Source organism: Lutjanus erythropterus, chromosome 20 (assembly GCF_056507025.1).
Source record: "Lutjanus erythropterus isolate fLutEry1 chromosome 20, fLutEry1.hap2, whole genome shotgun sequence".
NCBI lineage: Eukaryota > Metazoa > Chordata > Actinopteri > Lutjaniformes > Lutjanidae > Lutjanus > Lutjanus erythropterus.
Window position 1 is genome coordinate 29,625,082 of NC_139336.1, and position 20,730 is coordinate 29,645,811.

Here is a 20,730-nt window from a genome sequence, read left to right on the forward strand (position 1 = left end):
TGTTGTGGGCTGAATATTGTCTGGTATCTTTCCACTTGTATTCACTCAATATGCACCAATAATGTAACTCGTGGTCTGACTAGGAGGGAAAAAAAAGGGCTGAATTTCAGGTTTAACTAATGGCACAATGCTGCCTGCGGCAATAAAAAAATGACAATGTGAATGAAACGTCATGTAGAAAATCACATACCGGGGCCGGAAGGTAGCTTCAAACTTGCATCATAAGAACTTGTCTCAATTAGTTAGATCATATTAAATTTAACCACAAGTAATTTTATTAAAACATCAGCGCCTTGTGCTGGTTTACTTCTGATTTGTTTGTCCTGATTAATACAGTATGAGCACTTGAGAGTTTTTGGACTTTTGGAACAAGACTGTAAACTTTAAGTAACATTATCTGCAACAAAAATAAAAATGACATCGCCTGTTAGCTTGTCACTTGGAGCAGCTATAATCAACATTTTGATTAATAACATTGGATCAAAAGAGTGTGTATAATCTGAAAGGAGTCGTGTTGCCCGTAGTGACAAACTCAAACAGAATTATACATGACTCTGTATTTCCTCTCAGCTGTACGGAGCTTTAAAGCTTCTCGTAGCACATCACTGTTCTCATTGTTTTGTCCACGGCCACAGGGTTGCCAACTCTTTTCCAATGAAAGTAGCTAGCACCAGTTCCAACAGTCGCTAAAAGTCACCAGATGATGAGTGGTTGTGCTGGTTTCAGCCAATTAGAGGTCATCCATATAATGTTAAAGGGAGACAGTGAAATCTTCAGCCAAATAATCATAAAGTCACTACAGGGACATTTTATATTTGAAGTAAAAAGTTTTTTTTTAAATGTACAAAGGGAGGAGGAAGATCAAATGAACTATTTAAATATTTACAAGGTAAAGCAACACCATGATCCAGGCATCTGAGGAGAAACAGTGAGAGAGAAACTATTTTACTTCCACGTAACCAGAAAGTCACTGCAACTGAACTCCCACTCCTCCTCTGCCGCGAGCGGTGTCCTCTGTCCGACACGCCAGACCTACTGACTGCCTGCACATGGCGCAAGGGGTGAGGTACAGCCTCCGGTGCCGTTGCATTTTCCCTGATGGTTTGACTAAGTTTCTAAATCTGTCGCTAACTGCTTTTTGGAAATAAAGTCACTAAGAAGGTCTGACAAGTCGCTAAATCTAGCATGAAATTCAACTACTGCAACGCAGGCAGCAATGTTAAGCTAAACCCACTGTGACCCACCTGCCCAGCACCGCAACACAGACAGACAAAACTAGTGGCTAGCTGGTGAATATAGTGCAGCATTTAGCAGCAGAGGTGGTGGAGACCAAAAATAGAGATAAAAGCAGAGTGAATATTGGACACTTGTTCACCAGGTGACCGGAGACCCACTCAAAATGAATGTTCTTGTTAATCTACTAACAAATGCTACTTGGGTTGTATTTAAATTTATTGTTCAAATTAGATTTTTTTTTTAATGATAGCCCTGTCAGTTTGTGTACCTATTCTAAATTTAATTATAGCCCATGTAATTTAGAAAATTCAATTTGCAGTTTGAGACTTGGATTGTGATTTTGGTAAAACGTAGAGCAGCACAGATGAGTCGATTTATCAATTAACCAATTAGTTGATTGAGAGAAAATTTGTTACAGACTATTTTGATAACTGATTGATCGTTTTAGTTATTTTTCAGGCAAAAATGCCAAACATTTCCTGTTTGCGAGGTTCTTAAATCTAAGGGTTTGCTGCTATTCTTTGCCATTTATGATAATAAATTAAAAGTTCAGGGTGTTAAGTTTTTTTTACTTTAGGCTTTGAGAATATGTGAAGAGCATTTTTCTCAATCATTAATCGTGAAAAACAATCTGCAGAGTGATCAAAATAATTGTTGGTCGCGGCCCTCGTCATTTAATAAATTTAGTTTATTGCCCAGCTTTATCACGGATCATATAATTGCCTGCTGCTGCTATAATTAGTGGTCACAATTTTTCCACGTAAATCAAAAAGTCAAAGAATCATCTGCCATTTGTACAACATCCATCCATCCACCCATTTTCTGGTGCAGGGACGAGACTAACTTGCACGCACGTATACACAAATATACATATGTAAATGTGGAGCAGCTTTGTGCAGGAAGACAGCACTGCAGCAAGTTAATGACTATCACCGCTTATTGTGTATAAAACATTTCACAGTGGTTGGATACTTTATCAAACACAAAGTTGTGACAGAAAAAACTCCTGTAACAGTGGGCTACCTTTCAGTTCAGCTTGTCGTGGTGGTGGTGGTGATGTGCATGAGAAATAAAAAAAGCAGACAGTGGGAAAGACAAGAGGAAGAGCATGTACGTGTGTGTGCGCATGTGTGTGTGTGTGTGTGTGTGTGAGTGATCCTCCCGAGGCAAAGGCATTGCTAATGAACTCCAAGTGGCTGTGGGAGGTAAACAAACAAACACTATCAGCGGCTACTACATCACACCAAACTCCGGTGACTAGGACATCGGGACGGCTGCGTACACCCATGCACACAAACACATCAACCCACGTACCCTTGAACACGCATGATGACTTTTTGGGCGTACAGTTGAAGAGTTGAAGAGACAGAGACAGGGGAGGGAGATAGAACTGAGAGAGGAGAAAAAGGAGGAGCGGAGTAGAGGAAACAGACGAACAAAAGGAGAGAGGACAGAGAAAGGGAGTGCGTGTGAAAGATGCAAATAGAAAAGAACAAGAGAGAAGTTGACAAAGCACAGTCGCGGGGAGAAGAGAGGTAGAGAGGAGTAGGGAAATTAGGTGCCGTGATGGAGAAAGGTAAGGCTCAAAAATAGTTCTGGATGATGAGAGAAACCGGTGAGAGCCAAAACGACAAAAATAACAAGAGGCATGGAAAGAAATTTCAGAAAAAATGAAAACAAATCAAATACTAATAGGCTAAATAGACCTGATTGGCTGCACCAATCACATTCCCATTCAAAACTTGATCAGAATGGGCAATAACTTGGTGTGTGGTGTAATTTCATTTCATTTCATTTGGTGTCTGCTTTTCATAGCGAGGCAACAGACGAAGCCAAGTGATATCAACAAACTGACACTTTGTTCTAATCAAAAGAGATTCCACCTCCACATTACTGACTCCAAAATGTCAGCTCCACCAAAGAGGCTTCCCAGACAGACTGCCATGGGAAAGAACAGAAAATCCTCCTATATACAGAGCAAAAGGAAAGAGAATACAGCCTAACATGAGAACGAAGGGGGGAAAGTCGGATTTTTCGGTAATACTAAGCTCATATTGCAGAACCACGGGGGCCCGCAGGTCGTTCCAGTTTATAGCAACACAAGAGTGACGTTATGGCAGGGCCAGGACTCACGCAAGACTGAGATATTTTGAACAAACACTGACACAAGACCGAAAATTCCCCGATTTCGGACCTAAAAAGAAACTACGTAAGCAGCACAGGAAGAAAGGAGGGAAGAGAGAGTCCACCAACACAAGAAGTGATTCAGGAGGCATCAGAAGAATGGATGTGTGTATGTTCAGCAGCAGTAGCAACAGCATTTGTGTGTGTGTGTGTGTGTGTGTGTGTGTGTGTGTGTGTGTGTGTGTGTATACAAGGATACAGTATACTGCACCATGACTGCCATGTGATATCTCTTTTTTTGGTACAGTTTCTTGCTAATAAATCCTCTATATTGGCATAGGCTTGCAGCTGCCATGTGACTGGTGGGTGTCCAAAATACAACACAGGACTGTACATTTTCCATGAGCCTAAGGGCCCTAATTTCATGCTGGCTCGTACTGATCTTCTGCCAGCAAAGTATCAGTTTTTGATAGGCTCAGGCAGATTTTTTTTTTCTCACCTTTGTCTGTTTTTCCAAGGATCACCATTACTTGAAAAGAAAAGGTCAATGGAGGGCAAAATGATATTGGTTTAAATTTTGGAAAGCATGTCATTATTAATTGCAAGACAAGGAAAAAGGGGGAAGGTCAGGGCTTGACATTAAGTTTTTGAACTACTTGCTTTTTGGTTACATAAATTTACCTTTCACTTGTTCAGGCACTAAAGTCACTTATCCATGTAATGATGACACAAATGTATTTTTTTCTTGTGTTCGCAAATGCAAAATTCAGAGGAACAAAACCTTGAAAATGTCAACATAGCCTGGAAATGATTCAATTTAAAAACTCTGCGGTATACCAGATGAGAACCAGTGGTCTAGCCTACTCAGATTACTTTGTTGAAGAGTTAACACCAATGACATGTAGGTAACATCAAACTTAGCAAATTAGCTCTCAAGCCTCTCTAGTTAGATAGAGCTGCTTTTCCACCCAAAGCACCTGGAACTTTTAGTCCCAGGAACTACCTCTACCCCAATCCCTAACCCAGATTTTCAAGTACTTAACCAATCAGAGCTGCAAGCCCCACCTCAATCTTCCTACACTTTTAGAAAACACTACCCCCTGAGCAGGGACTTTCTGGGAGGTGAAATAATGTCCCTGGAGTTCCTCTAAAGGTGCCTGGTCCCAGGAAAAAGTTCCTGCAGTGGAAACGCAGCTTGTGTTTGTAGCTTAGCTAATTTCTAAAATTCATTTTTGGGTCAATGCAACACATTATCCCAGCTTGGATCTTAGCTAACATTATCAATATCAAGCGAACTGCACAGCTGCTGATTCTAGCTAGCTAACTTCCTTGTCAGCCAAGTTGGTTTGTACCCAGCAGTTCTTCTTGGTGTTTTGCTAGCACTTGGTCGACCAAGGCCTTCTGAGTTTGACGTATCATGGTGGGAAAAATGCATTCATTTTGAACTGGGGCTCTGAATATATTCATTTAACTAAATAGCCAGTTAATGAGTGGTCTAATTTTTTGTTTGTTTCTGACTTTTAACTTCTCTGTTTGGCAAGAAAATTTCTCCTCCACAAAGAATCCACTTGTCCCGAACAATATGTCGAGCCCTGAGGGTTATTAATGTTAGTGCGGTGTACCTAAAAAATTGGCAACAGAGTGACTGCAGCTTTATAAATCAAGCGGTAGAGAAAATCTTTTCATGGTGCGAAGCTTGATGTTTGTGAACAGATAACTTAATATCTCCAGAAACAAATATTGTCCCTTGGCATTACAGAACGGGTGTTATACTCCTGCCTTGTGACTCTGCTTTGACAAAGACATCAGTTTACACTCAGGAGAAGCTTTTGTGGCAAATGTGCTCCCTCATTTCCAAACTGTGATTGTGCCATGACGGGGAGTGTTGGTTTAAGAAGGAGCTAATTGGCTGTAGTTGATGCCTGCCTTTGGAGCACCATGATAATTTATTCTAGCAAGTACAGTTACAAAGCAGGTGTGTCACTGCTGTGCTAGCGCTCCTGGCCACAAGACATCTGATACTCAAGTATGGTAAAACACAGCGGATTTGTGCAGTAGCTTGCACTTTGTTTCAAAAGCACAGGGCCCTAAAATCTCATTGATATCCCTCTAAACATGACCTTCATCTGGGGACAAGAAGGGCCATGAGATAGCCTGGTGTTTGTCAGTGACTGTCACACAAGGACTAAAATTAGGTTAGATTTCACAGGAGGTCTGTATGTTTGCGGGTGTATGTGTATCAGTGGTGACACTCCCTATGCATTTGTTCCAAACATGATTTGATTTTCATGGTGCGTGAGACAGTAAAACGTGGAGGAAATAAGATGAATCAGCATGAAATGAAAGCATATCAGTGATAATCCCGCACACGCATATGCTACACAGAAAAGAGATACCAAGTGAAAGGAGTGGGTGAGAAAATATGCAGTGGAGTGGGTATTGTAGGTTTTCGATCGGTTGAAGAGATTGACTTTAAATTAAAACAGTAATCAAAAAGGTTGCTGCTTATTGATTGTTTTGTCTTGATTTACCAATAACTTTCCTAATGTTCCAGTCCTACTTAAAGGCATCCTGTGGGGTTTACATGCTAATGAACAAAAGACCTATCACCATAACACAACGTGAGGCCATATCAGGCCTAATAACCCCATTGAGTACATTCCCTTAAAATGATTCTTAAATTTCAAATTCTTTGCTGTTTACATCCAGGTTTGATAGCTTTAAGTCTTCTTCTTCAGTGCCTTGGTGGGAACACTGCAGTGATGTACATTAGTGCTACCAAACGCCAATCAGTAGCAGAAGTGTGGATGGGAGAGACAATCATGACTTGTTGGGTGTGTCTACTGAGTATGGCACGGCAGCAAACAAGCGCCTGCAGAGGTTGCTAGCTAACTAGCCTGCCGGTCACACTCACAGGCCCGCTGTCAGCTGGTGGTCTCGTAAAACAAGGGGCTTTTATTTCCCTGAGGATGAGCGGTTTGTTTAAATATCAAAACACAAATGTCCATCATAACGTTTACAGGGGCCTACAGCATCTTCCTTGTTCTCCCGCCAACTAACAGCAGGATCTGCGAGCACGACTGGCCAGCCGGGTAGTTAGTGACCCTACAGGTGCGAGCTCGCTGACACACCAGTTTGTGGAGCATTACGGGAACATAAACATTAGCTACTATAGATGGGTTGCTGGTTCTGTCTGGTTCATAGCACCAGTTAGCATCACAGCTAGGCAAACATTAGCGTTTAGGTGACACCTGAAACGCCTGCAAGGATATGGCCAATCAGAGGCAAGCAAAAAGGCTAGGCACGCCCAGCGAGTCATGATAGTCTCTCATGACAGTCTGTGGGTTGTGCCACCCATGCAGTTGTGACGCACACACAAAACAAGGACCTACTCATAAAATCATTGCTCCATACCTCTACTAGCGGCCAAAAGCTCTACAGGGTACCTTCCAGGGCTATGCTTAATGTGAACCATTTTTAGGTGTTTACCATAACTAATATTCCGCTTCCACTCATCCGTTTCACTTCTAAGTGTTGCAGTCGTTTGTCTCCACATGTGGTTGGCATCTTGGCTTCTGTATCAGTAGTGTCTATCTTTGTCTATGAAAATTCTTAGTCATCCAGGTCAAGCGCTATCTAGAAATCGAAGCCAGCTGGGTTGCCGTTTCAGACTCATCCAAGGAGTATCATCCGTTCTACTGACTGGCGGGTGATTCCCGCGCATTTAAACCTCAAGCAGCTTTATTTTTGCTGAGGGAATTTCGAGCTGATAATATGAACAAACAAAATTTTCTTGTTTATTTCACAGCTTCATCAGTGTGTCTCGATTACCAAAATTTGAGTCATCTGAAAATACCTGTGATGTAACATAGAAATCTTGGGGGTTTTAGCATTGTAATAATCACTAGGTTTTACTTGTTAAAAATAGCAAAATATTATAAACTATGTCCACCACTGTTAGAGAGGCTGGTACCAAATTTCTATACTTTCAGTTGCTGAGGCACGGCACCATGCATCAGACTAAATGGCTTCACAAGTTCAAACCTTTTCTAAATTACACCGTCTCTGGAGAAACAACAGTGCAGACTGTTTAAACACAGCTTCATTACCTTCTGTCATGGCCCTTATTGAACTCTATGGAGCATCTCCTAACTTCAAATATGGAGTTTATTTCCTTTTGCAGTGCAACGTTAGCACGTCCCTGATTTTTTTTACCGTGTTGCAATGCTGTTTCCATGAAAAGCTCTATAGGCATTCACGTGCTGGAAGCATGTGACAGGTTGTGTCAGTTGCTGTTCATCCAAGAACAATTAAAAATGGAGGATAACAGCTGCACCAACGGTGTCAATCAAAGGGGAGGGCATGCAAGGTGAGAGGAATTTAAAAAACACATAAAATGAGGTTGTGCTCTGATAGGATTGTCGCACCTTTAAGTGTGAAAGAGGCGTTTAATTCCTCCCCAGCAAAAAAAAAAACTGCTGCTTTTGGATTCCGGTGAGGAGGTGGGGTGGGGGGGTTTAATGACAAAAAAAAAAAAGATTTTCTAGCGCATATAGCACCATAAAAGAATGGGTGACAGGAAGAGAGTGACACAGTAGTAGAAAGAGAGGGCGGAGATACGGAGAGACTAAACATGATGCCATTTTGATCACCCCGCGCTGTCGTTTCTGAGCTGAATGTTCGGCAGTGACACATGCGTGACATCAGAGCAGCCCAACATGACCGCCAGAGGAGCCCAGCGCAATGCAAAAATGAGGACACATCTTTCAGCATCAGTGCCCCACTGTCTACAGACAGGCATACACAAACACACACCCACACACCCACACAAAGACATACAGAGAGCGAGCTGTGCCCACATCGACTGTACATTTTTCAATTAGAGCAGACAGAATGCTTTAATTCATTCTCTGGCATGGAAATAAAAAAAATAAAGACAGAAAAAAAAAGCAGGGGAACGAAATGGTGTTTGATATCATGATCCGGGTAGGTGAATCAAAAGAACGTCTCATGACATGCGGCAGAGATTTCCCATGATAAAAATCATAATGTCGTCCAGTGTTGTAATGTAACATAAAAGATGGTTTGTTCAAGTGCACAGAAGTACATACACATTTATTTTGAGCGCATACACAACCCCAACTGACCCCCACCCACCCACACACACACACACACACACACACATACTGTGACCTAAGAATCTTTCAGTCAGCACCAGACTAAGCTAGCATACATGTGCTCAAATAACATGTCACCTTGGTTAACCTCATCACACTGGTAAAACACTGTACGGGACCCTAGCTGACCTACGCAAACCGAGCTTGTTTATCTCTGTCTCAAGTCAGAATTGAGTAAACAACATGGAAATAAATAGGCAGCACCCTCACACAGCGGATAAAACGTGGTAAATTCCACAAAATGAATACGCTCACACACACACACACACACAAGTACAAGACAGGAGTGTTTACAACACTGATTTCTATAGTGATTCCAGGAAGTGATCAGTTGTAACTTCTAATCCCCACTTGTGTGACCTTAAGTGCTTTCTGTTGAATGGTCCTGTACAAAGGTGCCATAGTTATAACAGTCCTCCTCGAGGAGATAACACAAATAAGAAAACATAGATCAAGATCAGTATCTTTTTTATTACTTGTAAGTGTCTGTCAGGTCATTTTGAACTGAAAGCAGGGCTGTATGTACAAGTATTGCTCAACAGTATGGAGTAATGTGTCTATACTGTTTTTCATGTAGCTACAAAGGGTTTCTTTATCAATGAAAATAATATTTTTTTATGTTAAAGCAATAGTTCATCATTTTAGGAACAGATACACAAAAGTTAGATAAGATCGATACGACTCCCGTATTTGCACAGTAAATCCTGAAGCTAGCCAGCAGCTCTTTAGCTTAGCTTGGCATAGCACCAAGACTGGAAACCGCGGAAAACAGTTAGCCTGGCTTTGTTCAAACATTACAATAATAAAAAAAACATGTATGTACTGCCAACTAGCACATCTAAAGATACACTAATTAACTAATTAATAAAACAATAAAAACAACAAGTGGTGGTTTTACAGGGAGTTATGTGCTGGATTATGGCTCGGAGCAGTAATTTCTTATAGTATTGTTGTTGTTGTTATGAGGTTGCAACCTGCGGTTTTTGAAATATTTTCAATATTTAGAAATAACTAGGGATGCAACAATATATTGAATGTCAAGATATTACAATAAAAAACATCTTAGTACTGTGACAATATCTACGGTGATAGTGCATGGCTAATTATGTTATTTAATTATCTTTATTTTATTTTATTTTATAAAAGTACTGCTACCAACTGGTGCATTTTCTTTTTTAATTGTATGTGGATGATTCAAGCAATTTTTGCCTGTGCTTAGCTCATGACTGGCTACTTCTATTTTATTTCATTAAAGAAGGAAAGCAAAGATAATAAAGGTTAAAAGGAATTATTTACTATATATGAACACATCAAATTTATTATTTAATACAATTACATTTTTCAAGTCATTATTTGTCTTTCTTTTTTTAATATTGCGATAAATAACATGGATTTTTTTAAATTTGGTATGATTGTGCCTTGTTTTTTTTGTAGAAACTGTACAATTACGAAGTTAATTATTTCCATCATAATAACCACAAAAAAATTTCTATCATTTGAATATATTATAAACTAATAAATGTCAGGACAAAATTTAGATTCAGGGTGGTCTTCACCTTCTGCAGGGCGCACAACCGTAATGAAAGCATCAGGTAGGTAATGCTGTGATTTAGCAGTAATTGCTAACGTATGTTAGCTGTGTGGAAATGTGAAGGGGGTGGGGGGGTGTGGGGGCTGTGTAGTGAAAACTACCCGCCTCAGATTCCTGTCTTTTTCCACTGGCCCCTACCAGCATTCTGCCAGGCGGTGAGGACATGAGGAGCACATACAGGACAGGTCATCGCCACGGAAAAGGGGTCAGCCTATTCGCTTTCCTCACTTATTACCTTATGCGCTAATTAGCGGGCTTTGTTTACTGGCAGGAGTCTTGAGAGAGGCTTGAAGTTTGCAGCAATTTAATTATGTACAGCACACAGCAAAAGAGCATGGAAAATTGAGGTGGGCTGCGCGGATAAATGCCATCCACAGTGCTCTCTCTCTCTCTCTCTCTCTCTCACTCTGTGTGCCTACTTCTGTGTGAGTGTGTGTGCGTATCTGCATGATTCTGTGGGGTTTATTTATGTGTTTGTGAACGTGCGTGTGTGTTTGTGCATGTCTGTGTGCGTCATCCCCCGAATTACAGGTTTGACTTTCACAGTAAATCTAATGTCCCCTCACTGAAACTCTAAGGATCTGAGAAAATTGTTCTGAACCCACTCAGGCTACTGTCTTCAGATACCGTCAAGCCGTTGCATAGATAGCGGTGGTTAAAAAAAGTTGATTTAAGCCCACACTTTTCTCTAAGTGAATGGTGACCTTATGCTCATGAGACTTGACATATTGTAAATTAAATACACAAAAAGAGTTCAGCTAAGGTTCCTAGAACTGGAAGTCAACTGACAGGTAATACTAAGAGTGATTACACAAGTATGAACAATTATGGAAATCTTTTGAGCTTTTCAGAATACCCTCTAATGCATAAAGCTCAACAGTGACTGCCCACTTTTTCAGCGGCTCGGGCTCCAGAAGATAATTTTCCATTCATTCATTCCATTGTTGTTTCAGATGAAGGTACAAGACTGTGTACATGATTATTTAAGGAGTGAAGAACTAATCCTATAAACCATACTGCTTCTCCTTAAATTTTACTTTTGTCATTATTGGTGTTTCTATTGTTAATATCACTGTTGTCGTATACTGCAGTTTGTGCTGTGTGTGTGTGTGTGTGTGTGTACAAATTGTTTTCACTACAGCATAACAACATTATTAGTACGACATAGCTACTTAGCTAGCCAGCCTGCTAGTAGAACTACCTGTTAGTGGGTTCTGTGAACATTTCAATGGTAACAGCAAGCTCAACCAATCAGAGACATCACTGTCACGCAATTTTTATTTATTTATTTATTATTATTTATTTTGTATTTTATTTTATTTTGAATTATAATTTTATATTTTATTATTATTATTATTTCTTATTATTTTTTATTATTTGGATTGTGGGTAGTGACATCTCAAACATGTTTTTCTTAGTTGATATCGTACGGATTTGTGCCTTCTACAGGAGCATGTATATCGTTTTGTTTCACAATCATTGCATTCTGACATTTTGACTAATAATGTAATGGAACTGGACCCTCACTTTTGGGCTCTGTTGCATTATAGGGGTGGCAGAAAAAAAAATCATCTCTTGTAAGTATCGTATTTCTTTCATTTATGATTCCCGAATTGATTTCTGGATTGCAGATTTTTTTTTTCTTTTTATGATAACTTAGTCACTTAGCTTGATGCTAACACATAATTGGAATTCCCATTAACATGCTAGCAGAAATTAGCATCACAATCGCACCAATATTATCTCTACAAACGGACCCAGTTTAATTCACACGTTTAACATAAAACGACTTGTGTGCTCAGTGGTTAGTTTTCAGGGGGCCCATTCATTTGGGCTTGAAATCTTACCTATGATCTTTTTTTGTGCATTGTTTTTGGAATTATCAGTCATTATATACAGTATGTATAGTGCATGACTCAACTTTTCCCCATGGTCTAGTGTTAAAAAAAAGCAAATGTAAGTTGCAATAAATCATAATATTGAATTGCAATACTTCAGAATTGCACCCAAATATCATGATAGTATCAAATCAGGAGATAAGTGTCCCAGCCCTGTTACACTAACAAGTGAAACATGCACTTTATAAGATGGCAAAACATAACCTTCATGAATTTTTAATGTACTGATGCCATGAATATCAATCAAATAAAGCAAAATCGTTTTGACTATGAAGTATTGTTATGCAAAATCTAATTTTCCATCCAGTTTGAGAATGCGATCTCATGACTTTATCAGAAACACATCCTCGTCATACTTCTTAGCACTCTGTAATTCTCTGCTACGGCTACGTGCCCCTATTCATGCTGAAAATACTTGGAACAATCAAATGTGCACAGGCTCCCTTTCTTTTCTTTTTTCTACTCAAGCGCAAATGCACAGACATACACAATCATACACACACACACACACACACACACACACTCTCTCACACAAACACAGGCACGACATTCATGCCATGTGATCTTGCTAGGCATTATGCCAACGGCCAAACATGTCACTTACCAGAAATCTCTCTGAGACAGAGTGAGATAGAGAGAGAGAAAGACAGAGAGAGAGAGAGAGAGAGATTCTGCACATTTGCCAGTTTGTGAGAGCTCCTTGTCAAGTGTAAGTACAGTACATACACAGGGAGAATGAAATTTAGCTGCTACAGTTATCTGCAATGTACTGTGGTGTGGGGGCTGTCGATTCTGAGAAAAAAGAGAGACACGTGATCTTTGAGATCTAATGTGGAATTGTTCTGAGGAACATGCCATGTTTACTGTTCATTGTCTAAATTCTTGGAAGGCTTCCTGAAAAGCACGTAGCGAGCCAAAGCAGCCCAAATCAGTTACATTTCAAGATTCCTAATGGCTTTTGCTGATCCTCTCTTTCTCTCATTTGCTCCTTCGTTTGTTTCCCCACTTTTCTGAATTTCAGTGTGTGCATACGGTAAATGGACTGTACCCGTGTTTGTGCACGATAAAAGCCCAACGATTTCCACTTAATAATATCAGAAACTTAGGTCCGTAGCTACAATATTGTCTCTGTGTGCACTGGGGAATAAGATTAAAGATTAATTTTAAAGCCACGCATCTTTCTCTGTTTTACTTTATCCTTGAATCTGTGGTTGTTCTCAAGTGAGGCTGAAGGTAGGAGGAACTGACAAAAGCTAGTGGTGAATTCCAATAAAGAAAACTACAATATTGCGTACTGAATGAGCAGAGAATTCGAGGAACTACCCAGCCCTCTTTTGTGGCTTTGGCAATCACCCTTCACGCCAAAAACAAGTAGTGTAAAACAGCATGAGAAATGCAAATCGTCTGGCGCCAGCTTACACATATACATCAACAGACAAATTTACAATTAATCTGCTGCTCTCTTTTTGACTCACTTCCCTCTTCGTGATGACATATTTTTACCATTGAGTAAGGTGGCAGAGTTGTCACAATACTGTAATTTTCATTACAATATTAGTATAAAAAAACAATATTTGATACCTCTCAATGTTTGTTGCTGTGGTTGTTTTTAAATTAACAACCTGCACACAGCGCTGGTAGAGGAAAAGTCAGTGAAGACTGTCTGATCTTGCTGCAAGCTAAAATTCAGGCAAAGACCGAACTGAACTGAGGTCTGGAAAACTTAGATCATTTCTTCTATTGCTTCAGTGCTTTTGAGTCTATGAAGTATTAGTATTGTGTTATAGTATAGTAGTAGTATAGTATCCTGACAACCTTATGGGAACCGTTACCTGTCGGGTAGCTACTACTGTGTATTAGTTGGAAGACTGACCAGAGGAACATCAGTCATTTGAATGTAATTTAGTTTATCTAAGTAAATTTATCTTTCAGCAGTGCTGCCAAATGCACCCATGTAGCAGTCAATCTGATTTGATGTGACTCCAGACATAATTGTGGCCTTAATGGGAAAATATGTGGACAAGGCGAGGTCACTGGGGCCTCCAGCTTTGTCTGCTATTCATCTGCATTTCAGGAGCTGAGAATTTAGACCGTTAAACTACGGCCGTGCAATTCATTAAAAAAAAAAGGAATATTATCAACACTGCAAAAGTGCAATATCCAAATCACAGATGCTGATTTTGTTTTGGACAAAATAATATTAATTAGGGAACTGTGTCTTATATTTAGGCCCGGGGCTAAAGTATTAGTGGACTGTTTCTCTTGTAACACTGAAATCACTGGCACATTGTTGCTAACTATAGCTGCCCCTACCTAGTGAGCTCGCTTAGCGGTCCCGCAAGGTGACTCTGCTTGGACTGGGCCACATCCTCGCAGGCCGACGGAGGCCAGTTTTGACGACCACGAGTGCAGCACCAAGGCGATTTACAGCGGCTCCAACTGGGACTCTGACTCCCTGGACGACCAAGGCATGGTGGGTTAAGGTGAGAACAGGACTCTGTAAGTATGTGTATTTGTTCCTGTGCTTTGAAGAACAAGACCTGTGTGATTTTTAAATAAATGAACAAAATATTCAGTCTCCTTGCCGCCTCCTTGCTCCATTGTTTTGAATGAGAGACTTATTGTTTTATTATTCAGTTTGTTTAAATTGTTTGTGCTTCAAGAATGAATGTTTTGCTTAAATAATGTGGTGCTAGAATTATTTAAATAAAATTTAAAACTGAGGAAAAGGCTTGCATTTTGTATTGTGTTAATTAATAATTATTGTTAACATGTTCAACTATCAGTTTAAGACAATATTAAAGTAACATCATAAATGTGCAACAACTAGTCAACTAATGGCTTGAACTAATGACTACTGGCGTGCATCTACTCATGGATGAGAGGCCCATGTTCATGATGGCGTGGCATGTAAACATTAAGTGCATCCTCCTCTCTGACCTGTCATAACCTTTGGACATTACTGTTGAATTTTTCACATGAATTTCCGTTGACGTTTTGAGCACCACGAGCCGAGTGCCATCGAGTTTTATTACGTTCAGGAGAGGGCGGACGTCTCTACGGTCGATATCTCCAAAAGTCAGCGACTCACACCAAAACTATCTAGATGAATAAATACTACAACGGGTAAGAAGAAGAATATGCATTTTTGATTTTGGGGTGAGCTGTCTCTTTAAACCCACGTGGAGTTCAGTGGACACTCTTTCACAGGTAATGTTTGTATCTTTCAAAACTTTTAGAAGGTTTACAGACTTATCAGGCGTTTACACTAAACTCCTCTCATACTGACACGTCTATAGAAACCATTTTATCTTCCTCTCTGTATCTCCATCAAATAGTGCAAGCATTAAACGAAAAATGCCTTAACAGAAAAAGTACACGACAAAAACATCTACATGTTGACCAAACAGCACCAATGCCACACAGACACGAAAATAAAAATATGATCTGCAAGCAGATTTTAATTGTTGCCTCCACCAAACCACCTTGACACCTACACAGTCAATTAGAAACTGCTGTGTGCTGCAGTACAGACCAACTGATTTGTCTAGAATATGCAGATAAAATTAGAATTTAGCTTATATAATATGTCATTTACATCTCAAACAGCTGTGACATGTGATTTCTTGCCAGATATCTATACTGGATCTCTGCGGGTTAACATTTGGTAGAAATACTTTAGAATTTAAGTTTCATTAACAGCAACCAACAAGCCTGAACACAACAGCAGAAGCAGCAGGTTTTTTTTTCTTTTCTAACTGGAACTGCCTTTGCTCTATGAAGAAAATACAAGACTAATGTATGAGAATATGATGTATGAGTGGTGCTCTGTATCGCATACCATCAGCAATGACTCATTACTGTCTCAGGAAAGGAAAATCATACACACGTAAACACACTCCCCAAGCAGGGACGAAAACAAGCCTCCAGGTTTTAAATGCAGTTTGGATGAATAAATGGCTCTTCAAAAAAGCAAAGGAGCAAAGATTTTTAATAACAGTAGCTTGAAGTTTTACTTTTCTACCTTGTATCTCTTACTAAGCTCTAGAGGAATTTTATAGAGGTTGTAACCTGAAGATACTTTTTTTTTTTTTTTTACAGTGTATCTTTTCATCTGTTGAGAAAACATCAACTCTAGTTCATGTGCGGGTCTAACAAGAGATGAGGCAAGACCTTCAATGAGGCAACAATCTCTCTTTCTTTCTATTTTCTCTCCCTTTCTGTCAGTATCCGCATCAGTTGCATTTGAAACTGTGCTGTCGTTCTCTCTCCTTGACACTCCCCACTTGCACATAGCCCCGGGCCCCCTTGTGGAATGCTGTATAGTGTGAGGCCTATGGAGGAAGGGCATCCCGGGACACGGCGAGAGCGCACACACACTCACATACACGCTAACACGCTCACCGACACACGCAAACGCACACACACACAGACAAATACAGCTGTTGAGAGCCATCACAACCCTTTGGCAGACCTCCAAGTCAAAGACGAGTGGTGTTGGAAGGCCTCCGTTTAGAGAGAAAGAGAAAAAAAAAGCGTCCAACATTTTCCATGTATGTTGTGTTAAACTCTGAAGATAGAAACTTGGCAGTACAAACTCACATTACCCCGAACTGATTTCCACGTATTTTGGGGGGGGCGGGGGGGTATCATACGTTACCTTGATAAAAGCTGTCTTTGTGTTGCCTTAGGGCTGGCAGGTACATCTATGGATATATACTGATTTAGTTATTCACAAGGGAAGTAAAATAAAGAAGTTAAATCCCTCCCCTTTCAGTGGACCACCATGGGAACTTGCTTTGAAAAAAATATGGACAGTAGTCACTGGTGAGAGACAAATATTTTTTTTTATTCTTGAAATGTGCCAAGAATTAAACATTTGATGTCTGTCAATTTATATGCACAACATGTAAATCCTGCCACTAGGGGTCTCTCTCTCTCTCACATTAACAAAAGACATAGTTTAATTATGTCCTGAGGTAGCGTGGGATCATGGGAGTTGTTTTCTTCACTGTTAAAATCCATCTGACATGACTGAGGTGAGGCCAGGCAACGTGAGGCAAAGTGAGGTAAGGTAAGGTAAGGTCAAGAAAGATCAGGTAAGGTAAGAGGTAATATTAAAGTTCTCTCGACATTATGCTTTGTCAGGTTGGCAGACTGCTTTCCTCACTCTCTGACATGTCTCACATGTGTCCTGGAAATTATAACAACTAGCTACTAGCAAGGAAATGCAATATTGCCTTGAATAAATTACAGATTTCTCTAGATTCAACCATTATTGGGATCATTTGGGATAACTTAACTATATTACTCAACAAAATATGACAATTTAATACAGATATTTTAAATATTAAGTCCCAAAGTCCCAAAGCTATTATTAGCAAAACACTAGCTAACAAGCTAGCTAATAGATTAGCTAGCTTGTTAGTCAGCATTTTGCTAACATTAGCTATCAGAGGAGGCTAGCTAGCTGACTGGATAGTTTTGCAGTGGAGAAAAACACTAGATAACTAGCTAGCTAACAAGTGATGTAGATTAGCTAGCTGGTTAGGAGGGGAGGAGAATGAAGTTGACCGAGGTTCCCAAAGGAGTGGTAAGGGTTAGTTGTCATAAAACTGTTGAATATAAGACTGTTAAGATTAATAAGACTTTAGACCAAGAAGTCATGGCTTTCTCTCTCTACAAGCTAACGTTAGCCTCTGAAGCTATGGTGCCTGTGTGTTTTTGTACCGCTTTGTAATCACATGAGCGACGGGCCTCATACGTTCTTTCGCTTCCAGGCTGATAAAATGACCTTGACTTGTAACATCATGTCTTTTTCACTTGTGCGACTACATACCGGTACAAAAACAAGCTAACAAGCTAACATCAGCTGCTGAAGCACCTGTCGCAAGCTTGTGGGGATACAAACTCACAACGTCACTTACACAACTTCAGGATGTGTTGTACTTCTAATCACAAATCTTCACAGTGTTATACTTAAACAGTTTTATGACAATTGACCCTTCCTAAGTCCCGCCCCTATTGGAACCTTGGTCAACTTTCTTTCCTTGTAACCAGCTAGTTAATCTACATCAATTGTTAGCAAGTTGGCAATCAAGTGTTTTGCTCCATAGCAAAACTCTGGCTAACGAGCTACTTAATCTACCTCAATGTTAGCTAGCTAGTTACATATGATAACTAATGTTAGCTAAATTCTGGCCAGCTAGCTAGCTAATCCTAACTATGTGTTTCTTTTAAAGGTTCCCAAGCAACATCTTTTAAGCACCTTAAAATTTTGATTTTCTTGTCGACATAGACAAGCGTAGCACATAGCATAATTACAGGAAGTTGAGCATGGTTCCGCTACGTACCAAGCTCGCTCAACTGTTATTGGGGCACAGAGCAAAACAGGACTGGACTTAGAAAATGGTCATTCGGTGACTTTATTGACTTGTAAAATTATCTCTTAAATGGACAAATGTGTAATTCATGGCACAATTCAAAAGGGTCCTATGGGGGCATACTGGAAGGGGAGGGATTTCACCCTTCTATATATCTTGTCTCTATCACCCCCACCCCCCCCCCCACCCCCATTATAATTTTTACATGGAAGAAGTAGAAACAGATGGGCAAAACTGTAAAATGATAAGGGACGTTCTTTCAAACACACCACAGAACTTAAATGATTCACACGACTCTAAACTTTATGCTGTCATTTTAACCTCTGACCTCTGCACCACCTGCTAGATATACTGTAAGTTACACACTGGCTTGTTTGCCGCATGACAAAGATAAGATGTACTGCAGACCGTAACCAACTTGCAAATATCTGGGAATTTTTTTGTCAGTCATCTTGAGAAAAAACACACACAGCCTGACGGTGAGTGGCGGACTAGAGAATAAAAACGAGAGCATGTGTGAGAGGGAAGGAAAGTGACAGGAAATGAAGAAAATTGCCACAAGCTACACGCTGGCTAGCCACACACTACACCCATGAACACACATGAGGAGGGAGGTGGAGGCGAGGGAGGGGGGGGTTGTATGTATAGTCAGATGGCTCCTGCAGGGTTCAGGCAAGGTAAACAGAGGCGCAACCGACAGAACTGACACTACAGCAGGCAACAGAAAAGTGTACAAATTTAACTTATTTTAATTTAATCAGAATACTGCAATCACTCTGATTTTGCTTAACTTATTTAACATATTCATTTAAGCTACTTGGTTGATTTTAGTTCACAAAACTCAAACATTTTATAACCTATATCATGTAATTTTGTTTTGATCATAAATATCATGGACGGCTCCGGCTGCAAGTCATTTCATTTTTTTTTTCTTGAAGCCTCTAGATCCAATTTGGTCCTCAAACCTCCAAACACTTTACAACCTATTTCATGTCATTTAGTTTTTGACTGTAAACGTTATAGTTGTGTTATATCTGACATAATTTAAGGAAGCAAGTGTCCTGAACTAACACTGTGAGGAAAATGCTTATGTTTGAGGATTTGATAAGCCAGCTCACATTATACTCACTTGTGAAATAAGGGCTCTAACGGCACCAGCAACTTGAATTGATTGGTGTAAAATACTCCTTGCAACATATAGCAGTACAATGGATGCATTATGGGTGGAGGATTTTTTTTTTTTTGTTTAGACTTCATCGTGACGCAAGACCTAGAATATCATGCCACTTTCTCCACTCTTACAGTAATGGCAACACTATTTCCCGGCTTTACTATAATTAAACTACAATTTCGGGCGATGAAAAACTACAAATATTATCAGACGCGATTAAATTCTTCTGGTGACGCGTGGTTCACACTTCTGCGGGAATCACCCACCATCCTCCCGGCGTTAGAGATCTTCACATTTCGTGCTTTTTTACTTCATGAAAGTTGAAGAGTTTAACTTAGTTTAGCTGGCAGTTTTTATCAAAATTAACTCTGCCGCTGTTATGTCAGCACATGTCGGGGTATGCGGCTGTCTGTAAAGAAGGAGAAGCGAGGGAATAATGCATGGTAAAGGAAAAAAAAAACCCTATGCGTCACACAAAATCAGGCACTGTAAACATCCAAGAAGACAGAAGGGGGGATATATTTACCCGATATGTCGCTATTCCATAAACTGCGGCTGTCCGCTGGCGCAGATGTGGCAGCAGGCTTTCTCTTCTTCGGATAACCTACAAAGTTTGCGGGGTGTAAAAAGAAAAAAAAAAAAACAAAAAAAAGCAGGCCCCGGTTTCCCCCTCGTCCGCTGGCTCACTCTATCACTCTCGTCCTATCTTGGCCGCTCGTCCCCCATCTCTCTTCTATCCCACTCTCTCTTTTCTCTCTCTGTCCCTGTGCAGGAAGTGAACGCCGCTCACATGAACAGTATAGCTGCCTGACATCATGCAGCACCACTCGCTAAAGAGTTTCTTTTTAAAGACACAGACATTTTGGTGTGTCGGACCTGCCTGCCCGCCTGCCTTCCAGGTTTACTGTAGGTACACTGTCCTACTGTAGTCTCTGTACGCGGTCAGCACTGTTCGCTTGTATCGTGCCGCCTTTACGGACACATGAACTCGCTGCACTCTGCTGCAGGCTTAAAGGTGCAGACTATTGTAGGTAAAACAAACCTGCTGTGCGAGTTAACCTCCTACCGGCGCAGTGTGCGATAAATGTGAGGCAAACGCAACATTTGGGAGCGCATTTGGGGCTATAAATACATCAGGGGCGCCCTGTTG

At 40.3% G+C, this 20,730-nt stretch overlaps 1 protein-coding gene across 2 annotated transcripts in view; it reads right to left on the reverse strand.

Annotated features, from left to right (window-relative positions):
* The window catches only part of nacc2 (NACC family member 2), a 42,027-nt gene extending 21,297 nt beyond the window's left edge, over positions 1–20,730 (reverse strand). Inside the window, exon 1 of one of the 2 annotated variants that reach the window (XM_084745678.1) lies at positions 20,107–20,730. The gene's annotated coding sequence lies outside the window, so the exon portion shown is untranslated. The remainder of the gene's footprint in view (positions 1–20,106) is intronic. The other variant, XM_084745677.1, reaches the window with a different exon arrangement.